Source organism: Anser anser (assembly GCF_964211835.1).
Source record: "Anser anser genome assembly, contig: SUPER_W_unloc_5, whole genome shotgun sequence".
NCBI lineage: Eukaryota > Metazoa > Chordata > Aves > Anseriformes > Anatidae > Anser > Anser anser.
The window spans coordinates 66,097-80,791 of record NW_028154227.1 but is presented as its reverse complement, the minus strand read 5'-3'; the positions used below and the strand labels follow the sequence as shown (position 1 = coordinate 80,791).

Genomic DNA, 14,695 nt, shown 5'->3' with positions numbered 1-14,695 from the left:
TTTTTATCTCATCCAAAGATCAACTGATACAAAATTTAGGTTTATGCTGTCTATTAGCAAGGTCTTGCAGAAAGATAGAGATTACACTTGAGCTATTTCAGGAAAAAGGGGAGATTATAGTTGGGCCACTCACTTTTTACGGTTTGATTTAATCACCAAACTCTCACATGAATATCAAGAAAACACCACATTGTTTTGGGAAAAAAAGGTAATAACTATGTTTCAGAGAGTTTAGGATTGTAATCCTGATGCATGATAACATGTCCTAGAGTTTGAGAAGATTTGGAAAAGGACGAGATCAGGAATATATATCTGTATTCCATGCTTCTTGCAAGCTAGTTCTCAACTGAGCATGTTGGATGCTTTTCTTGTGATTATGGTCTAAATGTACTGTGCAGGGATACCAGTGTGAGAAACACTCTGTAGCCAATAACTTAGGCTCAGGCGAGGATCTCAGTGAAGTAGTAATTTATTCGCGATTGCAATGGCGGGCGCCCCACAAGCAGGAGAGCGCACCCACTAGTTCCAAAACACAGTTTATATACTTTTTGATGACAGGACCCTCCCCTGTTTCCCCACTGGAGTGGGTAATCCAGGTTCACAATCTACCTGATGCTTCACAGACAATGCCTGGCCTTCAGTTTCCGGCCTGTTTTTGAGATGGTAATGTTTTCTCCCCTTATCTGGCTTGACTTAACATAATGATTTTGACCTGATTGCTCTAAGGAGTCTGGTTGTCTGCATTTTAGGAGGTCACCTGCTGAGCTTTCTTATCACTGTAAGCATATCTCAATACCACATTCCTTCCTTCTATACAATGTAACACTGCAAAAACAACATTTCTATTCCCACAATTCCCCCCTTTTCTCTTTTTATAATTTGTTGATTTTTGCAAAATTTTTCTCTAAGATGTAATTTGGTAGATGTCTTCCTCTTCTTCACTTTCTTTGCTTTCCATTTCCTCTAATATCATCATCTTATCTGAGTAGGGTGGTGGATCCATGGTCATTTGTTTCAAAAGTGCAGTTTCAATTAACCGCTGGACAAGTCCCCTTACACAGGGGATAATGCAACAACCAATGGCTGTCAAAACTCCTGCTACTACGATCAAGGATGTAAATATGGACACTACCATCCCTTTCCATTTACCAAACCAAGATTCCAACCATCCTGTGATGGAAGTGTCTGCTCCTGAGTTTTCTGCCAATTCATTGGCAAGGGTGGTAAGCCCTTGCAATGCTCTAGTTACTGTGCCATCCGGGGCAGTATTGTTAGGGATAAAAGTACAACAACGGTTGCCCAGCATCACGCACACACCACCTTTCTCCGCAAGAATCATATCTAATGCTATTCTGTTTTCCCAAGCCATTTTGCTGGTGGCATCTAGTTGTTCAGCGATTCCTCTTATCGCATCTCTTGTATAGTTTATGAATCTCTGCTGATTATAATAGATATAATTAATCCAATCCACATTTTTATTAATTGTTACCCACCAGAACAGTGACTCAAACCCTGCAGCAATTTGATTCCTGGCTTTATGTTCATCGGGAACTCCTCTAGGCACCCCAATAGAATCTATGTACACTCTGTCATCGAATGATACTCCTAAGCTTCTTTTACTTCTTCTGGGTATTTGTGATGTTTCTCTTTCAAATGCCAGGGTGAAGGGTATAGCTAATTGAACAAGTGCACAAGTGCCTCCCCAGTTAGATGGCAGGATGGACCGTAAGATCTTCCCTCCACAGTACCACCAGAGATCTGCCCTGGGGATCTCAAGTCTTCAATAGTTTCCCATCAAGTCCTCGGTAGCATTCAAGGTCCTCGTGCACAAGGCAAATTCTCCCAGATGCTGGGTAGCACTCACACCCTGCCGTGAGAGGCAAGCTGTATGGTTACCTATAGCTGTGGAGAATACAGGGGGAGCCCTGATATTGCTATCATGCAAGGAAGGGAATAGCAAAGAGAGAGACTTACAGGCCTCATTTCCCCAGGCAGTCTTTTCTTGGTACAATGCAATCATACATCGCATTCCCTGGGAATCCTTGGTCCACCCCAATGGGCAGGGCACTGTCTGGGCAATCGGTCATCCCGAGGCACAAGCATAGCAATTGCTATGGTTGAGACTCTGGACAGTATATTTGACCCATTCTATCCAGGCATTCACATCCCCATACCCTGTTTCAATCTCAAATGTTTGAACTGCCGCATTTCAAAGAGGGCCTCCTGTTTTCTCTCCTGTTTTCTCCTTGAGTTTCTCCCTTTCTCTGATGGCAATAGAGGATTGTTTCCATACAGCTATTCTCAATCTGGCTGTTGGGTCTCTCCCAGTTATTTGTTCTCTCTGCTCAGTTGTCGTTGGGCATTTAAATCTCCACAAGCTAACACCTCACAAGCATCAAACATGATAAATTTTGGTACATAACCCTCTGTCACATTCACCCATATTTCTATGGTATATCCCATCTTACTATTATCTGGTCATGCCTTTTCCAAGTTGCCAATTGACCAAGGCTTTCTCTGAGGCCTACAATCACTAGAAACAAAATTAATAATTGATTTTTCCCTGTCATTATTTTTAACCCTTAGGTTTCCAAAAAATTATCAATACAAAGAATAAGACATACACTACTACTATAACAAACCCCCCTTGGGAACACTTCAATTCACTATAGGTCTGTCCTTTCTCTCAATCACAAGTCTCACTCATTAGTTACCTGTGAAAATAAAAGGTTAGTTTACAATTGCAAGCTCTTATCCCGCTCAGAGTCCACTACGAGATTTTTCTCTTCAATTTCAGCTTCCAACAAGTCTTCTGTAGGAACAGCTTCCCAGGTACTAGGGTCGACGGATGCCTTCACTCGAGTATAGTGAGTCCAACCTTTTTCCGCAGTTCCTATGGCTGTTTCAGTGGTTAGTAGTACTTGGAAGTGTCCTTCCCATTCAGGCCGGAGTTGATCCTTTCCAGGTCTGAATCAGGACCCAATTTCCCACCGGTCCTGAGAGATGACAAAGAAGAGGACAACCCCAGAATATAGCTCTTAAGAAAACTTTCTTGTTTGTTGTGGTATCTCATCCCTTCTGCCCAGATAGGGTAATCCGAACAGCATCTCATATGGTGAAATTCCTATATCGTTTCTTGGTGCTGTTTGAACCTGTAGGAGTGCTAAAGGTAAGCATTTTACCCAAGGAAGTTGGGTTTCTAACACTAACTTAGTTAATTGCTTCTTTAATGTCTGGTTCATTCGCTTTACATTCCCAGAAGAGGAGGGGTGCCAGGGGGTGTGAAAATCCCACTCAGTCTCTAAGGCCTGCATTAACCCTTGTGTTAGCGTAGCAACCACATAACCACCAAGTGATTATATGAAGGTGCTTTATTCAGCGCTGGAAGCCGGGGCAGGTGCCCAAATCTGGCTTCGAGTCCCGTCACTTCCCAGCCATTATTTATACATTCAACATTGCGTAAGGTATACATATTCATTACAGGTTGCAACATCAGCCTCGCATTTCATTCTAATTAGCTCCCCTCCCCTTTGCACATGCGTGGCGCACTCTGGTGGTCATCCAGGTGGTCGTCCAGATGAAGTAAGGAGTCTTCCTCTCCGCTAAACTTTTCACCTTTCTTACTCGACGCATGCTCCCTCCGCTCCTTGGTTCTGCTTCAACTCATTTCATCATTTCCAGGCCCTTATCCAAGGTCAGGTTGTACCTGTTCCCTCCCGGGGTTCCCCTTCAACGATTCTTTTGATTGTTCAATGTACTCCCTAAGTTTCCAGTGTACATAGATTAATTGATAATGTAAGTACATTTGGCAATGCTTAATTATACTGTATGTCCCATCACCTAAGAGACATTAGTAAAACATCCATTCGATTCTCCCCAACACTAACATTTCCCCCCTTTGAAAATACTTCACTCATACCAAGAGCAAGTATTTTCATTACTATTAGGTTGAATCAGGTTAGTAGAGGTTAGTGAGTATAACTTGATATAGAGATTAGTAAGTATAATCTTAACGCATCTTCGTTAGTCTACTATCTTATTGATTCCTCTATGCCTGCTTGTTAACGCTAGTACTATAGGATGGGGGTGGAGTAAGTGGGATAGGGTGTTCTGGGTGATTCCCAGTAACCTACTAACCTCCTTAACCACATTGGCAATGAAATGTGGTCCCCTGTCTGAAGAAATACCCAATGGTACACCAAATCTAGGGATTATTTCCTGTAGTAACCATTTTACCATTTCCTTTGCTTGGTTGGTGCGACAGGGAAGGGGCTCCGGCCATCCTGAAAAAGTATCAACCCCTTGCTTTAGGCAGTTCCACGAAGTCTATTTGCCAGTAATCTCCAGGCTCTATTCCAGCTCTAGTTCTTCCCATCTCAGCATGTTTCCTTGCTACCGGATTATTCTTTAAGCAAAGCTCACATTTTGACATTACTGACTTTGCCATTGTTAACATGTGTACCGAGATGACACCTCGTTTCAAATAGGTCACCATTGCTCCTGCACCCCAGTGACATTCATTATGGTTTTTTTGTAAGATTTCTCGCATTACTATAGGAGGCACTATGAGTTGTCCTGTCGTAGTCACATACCATCCGTCAGGATTCTTCTGGGCCTTCATCAAATTTGCAAGTCTCTCATCTTCTGCTGAATACTTTGGGTCTTTAGGTAATTTAAAACAAGAGAGGCCTACCTTTGATGGAATTAGAGCCATTACTTTCCATACTTCACTCGCAACCTTCCGGGCCGTCAAATCTGCCAGTCTGTTACCTTCTGCAATCTCTGACACCCCTCCTTGATGGGCTTTACAATGCATTATGGCCACCTGTTGGGGTTTCTGTACAGCTATTATTAATTTCAATATTTCTTCCTGGTATTTTATATTAGTCCCTTGTGAGGATAGCATTCCCCTTTCTTTCCATAATGCCCCATGTACATGAACTACCCCGAATGCATATTTTGAATCTGTCCAAATATTCACGTTCTTACCCTCGCTTAGTTCCAGGGCTCGTGTCAGGGCGACTATTTCTGCTCGTTGGGCTGAACTTCCCGGAGGTAGGGAATTTGCCTCAATCACTACCTTTGATGTAGTTACCGCGTATCCTACGTAACGAGTCCCATTTTCCATAAAGCTGCTTCCATCCGTGAAAAGTTCCCAATCCGGTCTCCCCAGAGGCTGATCCCTTTAAGTCTGTTCTGCTGGCATAGGTATGTTCGATGATCTCCACGCAATCATGACTGAGGTCTCCTTCCTCCGTAGTTGTTCCTAGAAACACTGCTGGGTTCAATAAGTTAGTAGTTCTTAAGATTACATCATCTTGCTCAGTTAGTATAGCTTGATATTTCATCATTCGGCTGGGCGATAGCCAATGGCCCCCCTTTTGCTCCAATACTGTAGTCACCATATGTGGCACGAACACCTCAATTCGTTTCCCTAATGTGAGCTTCCTGGCTTCCTGTATTAAAAGGACTGTGGCTGCCACGGCCCTTAAACACGAGGGCCATCCAGCGCTTACCGCATCCAATTGTTTAGAAAAGTACCCCACAGGTCTTTTCCAGCTGCCAAGTCGCTGGGTCAGTACTCCTAATGCCAATCGTTGTCTCTCATGCACAAACAGCTGGAAGTCCTTTGATAAGTCCGGCAAGCCCAAGGCTGGCGCCTTTATCAGGGCTTCTTTTAATTTTTTAAAGGCCTCTTGTTGTGGCTTTCCCCAGGTAAATGTACAGGCCTTTTGGGTTTCATAGAGGGGCTTTGCTATGAGTCCATAGTCCATTACCCACAGTCTACACCACCCGGCCATACCTAGGAAAGCCCGTAGTTCATGCAAATTTCGCGGCTCACGGATTTCACAAACAGTTTGTATTCGGTTAACTCCCAATTTTCTTTGTCCTTGAGAAATTTCACATCCCAAATAAATTACTGTTGTGCACGCGATTTGTGCCTTTTGTTTAGAAACCTTGTACCCATTTAGTCCCAATTGATTCAAAATATCAATAGTTACCTGAATACATTCTGACTCTCCTTCGGTAGCTATTAATATATCGTCCACATATTGTAACAGCAGGTATCGATCCTTTGGTACCTGAATCTGTCCTTGGTTAATCCAATCTTCTATTTCTTTAGCTAGTTGACTGCCAAAGAGGGTCGGGCTATTCTTGAATCCTTGAGGCAACCTTGTCCAGGTTAGTTGCATCTTTCGTCCGTTCCGTGGATTTTCCCATTCAAAAGCAAAAAGTTTTCTACTATCCTTGTCAATGGGTATGCAGAAGAAGGCATCTTTTAAATCAATTACCGTAAACCACTTATATTTCTCTTTTACAGATGTTAACAATGTATAAGGATTAGCCACCACTGGGTGAATATCTTTTGTTATTTCGTTTATTGCCCTAAGGTCCTGCACTAGCCTGTATTCCCCATTAGGTTTCTTTACTGGGAAAATTGGCGTATTATATTCAGATTTGCATTCCTCCAGAATGTGGTAGCTAAGAAATTTATCTATAATCTTTACTATTCCTAGCCTAGCTTCTGGCTTCAATGGGTACTGTTTAATCCGTACCGGTCGGGCCCCTTCCTTAAGTTCAATTTTTACTGGCTGGGCTACTTTTGATTTTCCAGGCACGTCCGTTTCCCAAATTGCAGGCATTACTGCATTTTCTACCTCTTTTGGGATATGAGGAACAGCCTTCTCTTTAATCATTAATATTTGTCCCACTTTTGATTCCGGGATTCTCATAATCAATTCTCCATCTTCAAACATTATGGTAGCATTTAGTTTAGTTAGCAAATCCCGTCCCAAAATCGGAATAGGGCATTCTGGTATGTATAAAAATTCATGCGTAATTTCTTTGCCTCCAAACCGTAAATCAAGGGGTTGTAAGAACGGCCGTATTTCCTCCTTCCCGGTGGCACCTTGTCCTGGTTCCAGTTAGGACAGAGTTAAGTAGCTCATAGTAGCTGGTAGGGTGCTATGTTTTGGATTAGGATGAGAAGAGCGCTGATAACATGCTGATGTTTTAATTGTTGCAGAGCAGTGTTTACACCAGGCCAAGGACTTTTCGGCTTCTTGCTCTGTCCTGCCAGCGAGCAGGCTGGGGGTGCAGCAGGAGCTGGGAGGGGACAGACCCAGGACAGCTGACCCAAACTGGCCAAAGGGGTATTCCATACCATCTGACGTCATGCTAAACAATATATAGGGGTGGCTGGCCGGGGTGGGGGGGGCCGGCTGCTCGGGAATAGGCTGGGCATCTGTCAGCGGGTGGTGAGCAATTGCATTGTGCATCACTTGTTTTCTTACACATTATTATTGTTAATACTATTACCATTATCACTATTATTATTATTATTGTTATTATTATTTTCCTGTCTTAATAAACTGTCTTTATCTCAACTCACAGGCTTCACTTTCCCGTTTCTCTCCCCCATCCCAGAGAGGGAGGGGGGAGGGTGAGCGAACGGCTGTGTGGTGTTTAGCTGCCAGCCGGGTTAAACCACAACAGTCTTTTTGGCGCCCAACGTGAGGCCCGAAGGGTTGAGATATCGACAAATCTGACCAGAGTGTGTTAAACTAAAATTGGTATAAGTATTGGACCTGCTTAATAGTTGCTAGTCACGATGTTGATTGCCTTAATCTCCAGTCTGCTGTACCTGTATTCCAAATTGAGTTTTATGGTGCGTTACTTTCTGTATGTGCTCCCTGTTGCACTGTTTATCCTTTCCGGGCCCTGGTTTAAGATTGTTATGGTACTGTGCGGTGTAGCAATGGCTTATGAAATGATGAAATATCTGGTCACGACTTTAACCTGGTATTTGTACTCAGCACTGACGTCGACTCTATACTTTGGAACCCATATCTCGGAAACTATTAGCAATTACACCTATTGCCTGTTTTCGTTAGGGAGCCAATCTGTGAAGGGGACAGGGGAAGACATGTTTCCCTACCTGTTCACTCTCCCTTTCTCCTTCACCACCACCCTCTTATCCCCCGAGCTAGTTACGGTGGTTCTCCGAGATGTTGAATATCCTTGGGATACTCAGACCAGCCTGCTCTTGTTGTTATGTCTCCTGAATGCGCTTCAGATTTTGTGGAGGGTTAAACAACTACTTAGGAATCTCATCCGGAGATCTGTCTTGAGGCGGGATAGTTGCGAGTGGCAGGGAGTGTGGGAGGATATGGGCAGGTTTCTAGAGCAGTGGTCACCTCCAGTGTTTTGGACATTCACCCCTGAACAACTGCAAAATCCTAAAAAGCTGGCAGAATGCTTGAAAAAAAGGTGTCATGACTCTGGCAGTTCCAAAGTGACACAAATCACTGTAGCGTGCTGGGGTCTGGCTTGTGCCTATCGAGCTGCAATTGATGCTACTAGCAACGTAGCTCCAGCTCCTGCAGCCGTTCCAGCTCCAGCTCCTGCAGCCGCTCCAGCTGCAGCTCCTGCGGCCGCTCCAGTTCCAGCTCCTGCAGCCGCTCCAGCTCCTGCAGCCGCTCCAGCTCCAGCTCCTGCAGCTGTTCCAGTTCCAGCTCCTGCAGCCGCTCCAGCTCCAGCTCCTGCAGCCGCTCCAGTTCCAGCTCCTGCAGCCGCTCCAGCTCCTGCAGCCGCTCCAGTTCCAGCTCCTGCAGCTACTCTAGCTCCCACTCCTGTGGCTGGGTCAGAGAAACGAGCTGTAGCAGTGCAAGTTGACCCCGCAGAGGGTATTCCAACCCCTGTGGCAGACCCTGTGTCCGGGTCAGAGAAACGAGCTGTAGCAGTACAAGTTGACCCCGCAGAGGGTATTCCAACCCCTGTGGCAGACCCTGTGTCTGGGTCAGAGAAACGAGCTGTAGCAGTGCAAGTTGCCCCTGTAGACAAGGTGAAAAAATGGTATAGAGGCTCAGGTCGTTTAAAACGCAGACAGTCTTCTGCTAAGTCTGGGCGTAGTGAAGACGAGGCTGGGCCATCAAAGGTGCAGGAGACTGAAGATGAGGATGAGGATGGCGAAAAATCAACAGTAACTACCCGGACTCCATACCAGCCATCAAAGGTGCAGGAGACTGAAGATGAGGATGAGGATGTCGGAAAATCAACAGTAACTACCCGGACTCTACACCGGCCATCAAAGGTACAGAAGACTGAAGATGAGGATGAGGATGTTGAAAAATCAACAGTAATTACCCGGACTCTATACCAGCGTGAGCTACGAGATGTGCGAAAAGATTTTGGTCGCTGTATAGGCGAGCAGCTTGTCACCTGGCTGCTCCGGTGCTGGGACACGGGAGCCAATTATGTGGAATTGGAGGGCAAGGAAGCCAGGCGGCTGGGATCCCTTGCTAGGGACGCATGCATTGACAAAGCAATTGGAGATGGAGCACGATCTCGCAGCCTCTGGAGGCGTCTCCTGTCAGCTGTGAAGGAAAGGTATCTCTTCAAGGAAGAACTTGTATGTTTACCAAGCAAATGGACCACCATGGAGAAGGGAATTCAGTACCTGAGGGAATTGGCCGTACGGGAAGTAATTTATAAGGACCTAGACGACGCACAAACATCCGCAGATCCAGATGCAGTCCGGTGTACACTACCCATGTGGCGGAAGTTTGTACAGAGTGCCCCATCATCATATGCCAACTCATTGGCAATACTAGCCTGGAAAACGGAGGAGAATCCCACAGTGAATGAAGTGACTAAAATACTCCGGCAGTACGAAGGAAATCTCTCCTCTTCCCTAAAGGCCTGTGTCTCAGCTGTGGAGAAACTCTCTGAAGAGGTCCACCAACTTAAAGAGAATTTATCTTCCCCTCCACCTGAACGAACCAGTGTCCACCAGCTAAAAGAGAATGCTTTAGAGAAACTTTCTGAAAAGATCCACCAACTTGAAGAAAGATTATCTTCCCCTTCACCTGAACGAACCAGTGTCCACCAGCTAAAAGAGAATGCTTTGGAGAAACTTTCTGAAAAGATCCACCAACTTGAAGAAAGATTATCTTCCCCTCCACCTGAACGAACTAGTGTCCACCAGCTAAAAGAGAATACCTTGGAGAAACTTTCTGAAAAGATCCACCAACTTGAAGAGAGATTATTTTCCTCCCCACCTGTACAAACCAGTGTCTCAGCTATTAGGGGTAAACGTTCATCTATGCAAGGAAGACAATATGGTGGGCACACACACCGCGCCACCCTGTGGTTTTACCTACGTGACCATGGAGAGGACATGAGAAAATGGGATGGAAAATCTACTGCGACCCTAGAGGCACGGGTACGTGAATTGCAAAGGAAAACAATTGGGAAAAAGGAGTTCTCTGAAAGGTTTGCTGCTCCAACTTCCAGCAGGCAGTCCTTTAAACACAGAAATGAAGATTCTGACCAGGACTAGAGGGGCCCTGCCTCCAGCCAGGGGGAGGAAAGGGACAATCGAGTTTATTGGACTGTGTGGATTCGATGGCCTGGCACGTCAGACGCACAGAAGTATAAGGCTTTGGTAGACACCGGTGCACAATGTACTCTAATGCCATCAAGCTATAAAGGGCCAGAGCCCATCTGTATTTATGGTGTGACGGGGGGATCCCAGCAGTTAACTGTATTGGAGGCTGAAGTGAGTCTAACTGGGAATGAGTGGCAAAAGCACCGTATTGTGACTGGCCCAGATGCTCCGTGCATCCTTGGCATAGACTATCTTAGAAGAGGATATTTCAAGGACCCAAAAGGGTTCCGCTGGGCTTTTGGCATAGCTGCTTTGGAGACAGAGGACATTAAACAGTTGTCTACCTTGCCTGGTCTCTCAGAGGACCCTTCTGTTGTGGGGTTGCTGAGGGTTGAAGAACAGCAGGTGCCAATTGCTACCACAACTGTGCACCGGCGGCAATAATGCACCAACTGAGACTCCCTAATTCCCATCCATAAGCTAATTCGTCAACTGGAGAGCCAAGGAGTGATCAGCAAGACTCATTCACCTTTTAATAGTCCCATATGGCCAGTGCGAAAGTCTAATGGTGAGTGGAGACTAACAGTGGACTATCGTGGCCTGAACGAAGTCACGCCACCACTGAGTGCTGCAGTGCCGGACATGCTAGAACTCCAGTATGAACTGGAATCAAAGGCAGCCAAGTGGTATGCCACAATTGATATCGCTAATGCATTTTTCTCCATCCCTCTAGCAGCAGAGTGCAGGCCACAGTTTGCTTTCACTTGGAGGGGAGTCCAATATACTTGGAATCGGCTGCCCCAGGGGTGGAAACACAGCCCTACCATTTGCCATGGACTGATCCAGTCTGCGCTGGAGCAGGGGGAAGCTCCTGAACACCTGCAGTACATCGATGACATCATTGTGTGGGGTGACACTGCAGAAGAAGTTTTCGAGAAAGGGAAGAAAATAGTCCAAATCCTTCTGAAGGCCGGTTTTGCCATAAAACAGAATAAAGTTAAAGGACCTGCACGAGAGATCCAGTTTTTAGGAATAAAATGGCAAGATGGACGTCGTCAAATCCCAATGGATGTGATCAACAAGATAACAGCTATGTCTCCACCAACTAGCAAAAAAGAAACACAAACTTTCCTAGGTGTCGTGGGGTTTTGGAGAATGCATATTCCAAATTACAGTCTGATTGTAAACCCGCTCTACCAAGTAACCCGTAAGAAGAATGCTTTTGAATGGGGCCCTGAGCAACGACAAGCCTTTGAACAAATTAAGCAGGAAATAGTTCATGCAGTAGCCCTCGGGCCAGTCCGAACAGGACCAGATGTAAAGAATGTGCTCTACACTGCAGCCGGAGAGAATGGTCCCACCTGGAGCCTCTGGCAGAAAGAACCTGGGGAAACTCGAGGTCGACCCCTGGGGTTTTGGAGTCGGGGATACAGAGGATCTGAGGCCCGCTATACTCCAACTGAAAAGGAGATATTGGCAGCATATGAAGGAGTTCGATCTGCTTCGGAAGTGGTCGGTACTGAAGCGCAGCTCCTCCTGGCACCCCAACTGCCGGTACTAGGCTGGATGTTCAAAGGAAGGGTCCCCTCTACACATCATGCAACTGATGCTACATGGAGCAAGTGGGTTGCACTGATTACTCAGCGGGCTCGAATAGGAAACCCCAGTCGCCCAGGAATCTTGGAGGTGATTATGGACTGGCCAGAAGGCAAATACTTTGGGATATCACCAGAGGAGGAGGTGGTTCGTGCTGAAGAAGCCCCCCTGTACAACAAGCTACCGGAAAATGAGAAGAAATATGCCTTGTTCACTGACGGGTCCTGTCGTATTGTGGGAAAGCATCGGAGATGGAAAGCTGCTGTATGGAGTCCTACACGACGAGTTGCAGAAGCTGCTGAGGGAGAAGGTGAATCGAGTCAGTTTGCAGAAGTAAAAGCCATTCAGCTGGCTTTAGATATTGCTGAACGAGAAAAGTGGCCAGTTCTCTATCTCTATACTGATTCATGGATGGTAGCAAATGCCCTGTGGGGGTGGTTACAGCAATGGAAGCAGAACAACTGGCAGAGCAGGGGCAAGCCCATCTGGGCTGCGGCATTGTGGCAAGATATTGCTGCCCGGGTAGAGAACCTGGTTGTAAGGGTACGCCATGTAGATGCTCATGTGCCCAAGAATCGGGCTACTGAAGAACACCAAAACAACCAGCAGGTGGATCAGGCTGCTAAGATTGAAGTGGCTCAGGTGGACCTGGACTGGCAACATAAAGGTGAATTATTTATAGCCCGATGGGCCCATGACACCTCAGGCCATCAAGGTAGAGATGCAACCTACAGATGGGCTCGTGATCGAGGGGTGGACCTGACCATGGACACTATAGCACAGGTTATTCATGACTGTGAAACATGTGCTGCAATCAAGCAAGCCAAACGGTCAAAACCTCTTTGGTATGGAGGACGATGGCTGAAATATAAATATGGAGAGGCCTGGCAGATTGATTACATCACACTCCCTCAAACCCGCAACGGCAAGCGCCACGTACTTACAATGGTGGAAGCAACCACCGGATGGCTGGAAACATATCCTGTGCCCCATGCCACCGCCCGGAACACTATCCTGGGCCTTGAAAAGCAAGTCCTATGGCGACATGGCACCCCAGAGAGAATTGAGTCAGAAAACGGGACTCATTTCCGAAACAACCTTATAGACACTTGGGCCAAAGAACATGGTATTGAGTGGGTGTATCACATCCCCTATCATGCACCAGCCTCTGGAAAAGTTGAGCGATACAGTGGACTGTTGAAGACTACACTGAAAGCAATGGGTGCTGGGACATTCAAAAATTGGGATACACATTTGGCAAAGGCCACCTGGTTAGTCAATACCAGGGGATCTGCCAACCGAGCTGGACCTGCCCAATCAAACCTGTTACGCACTGTAGAAGGGGATAAAGTTCCTGTAGTGCACGTAAGATACATGCTGGGTAAAACAGTCTGGGCTACTCCTGCCTCAGGAAAAGGCAAACCCATTCGTGGGATTGCTTTTGCTCAGGGACCTGGATGCACTTGGTGGGTAATGCAAAAGAATGGGGAGGTCCGGTGTGTACCTCAAGGGGATTTGATACTGGGTGAGAATAGCCCATGAGTTGAATTGTAGTATGTTAATTATTATATAATAATGTATGTCATCACTACCATGATTGCTATATATCATAGATGAAAATGCTGATTAATTAGAACGTATTGGACAGAGTGTAACCTGAGCATGACATAAATGGTATGGAATAAGGGGTGGATATCTGTCCTGGTTCCAGTTAGGACAGAGTTAAGTAGCTCATAGTAGCTGGTAGGGTGCTATGTTTTGGATTAGGATGAGAAGAGCGCTGATAACATGCTGATGTTTTAATTGTTGCAGAGCAGTGTTTACACCAGGCCAAGGACTTTTCGGCTTCTTGCTCTGTCCTGCCAGCGAGCAGGCTGGGGGTGCAGCAGGAGCTGGGAGGGGACAGACCCAGGACAGCTGACCCAAACTGGCCAAAGGGGTATTCCATACCATCTGACGTCATGCTAAACAATATATAGGGGTGGCTGGCCGGGGTGGGGGGGGCCGGCTGCTCGGGAATAGGCTGGGCATCGGTCAGCGGGTGGTGAGCAATTGCATTGTGCATCACTTGTTTTCTTACACATTATTATTGTTAATACTATTACCATTATCACTATTATTATTATTATTGTTATTATTATTTTCCTGTCTTAATAAACTGTCTTTATCTCAACTCACAGGCTTCACTTTCCCGTTTCTCTCCCCCATCCCAGAGAGGGAGGGGGGAGGGTGAGCGAACGGCTGTGTGGTGTTTAGCTGCCAGCCGGGTTAAACCACAACACACCTACAATAGTAGTTTTACTTTCCCCTATTTTACCACTTAATCTATTGAGCACTGAATATGTGGCCCCTGTATCAATTAAAAATTTTACTTCCTTATTTCCTATTTGAATTTTTACCAAGGGCTCTTTAGTTTCTGCTACCGGATCTCCTAGTCAGCTACTGTACTCCCCCAGAACCATCGCCTTAGCTGCTTCTTGGTTTCGGAACGAATTTCCCCCACCAACGATCAGCTGTCCACGGAGAGGGCACTCGTTTTTCCAATGACCCTCCCCCTTACAATGGGCACATTGGTTAAGACCCAGCCGGTTTCCCCCTGAGCTCGGGTAGCCTCTCCTTGTTCCTCTACCTCGACCATTAATATTTCCTCTTCCCCTGCCCCTTAATCCTGCATGTTCTCTCCCTTGAATTACTGCTAATAAATTCTGT

General features: G+C 46.1%; 1 long non-coding RNA gene across 1 annotated transcript; it reads right to left on the bottom strand.

Moving 5' to 3' along the window:
• Positions 1 to 451: 451 nt before the first annotated feature.
• LOC310888935 lies at positions 452 to 14,404 on the bottom strand. The gene is made up of 2 exons (XR_014576263.1): positions 14,271 to 14,404; positions 452 to 6,910 (listed from the first exon to the last, which is right to left on the bottom strand). It is a non-coding gene; the product is annotated as an uncharacterized lncRNA (long non-coding RNA).
• Between the last annotated feature and the right edge of the window lie 291 nt (positions 14,405 to 14,695).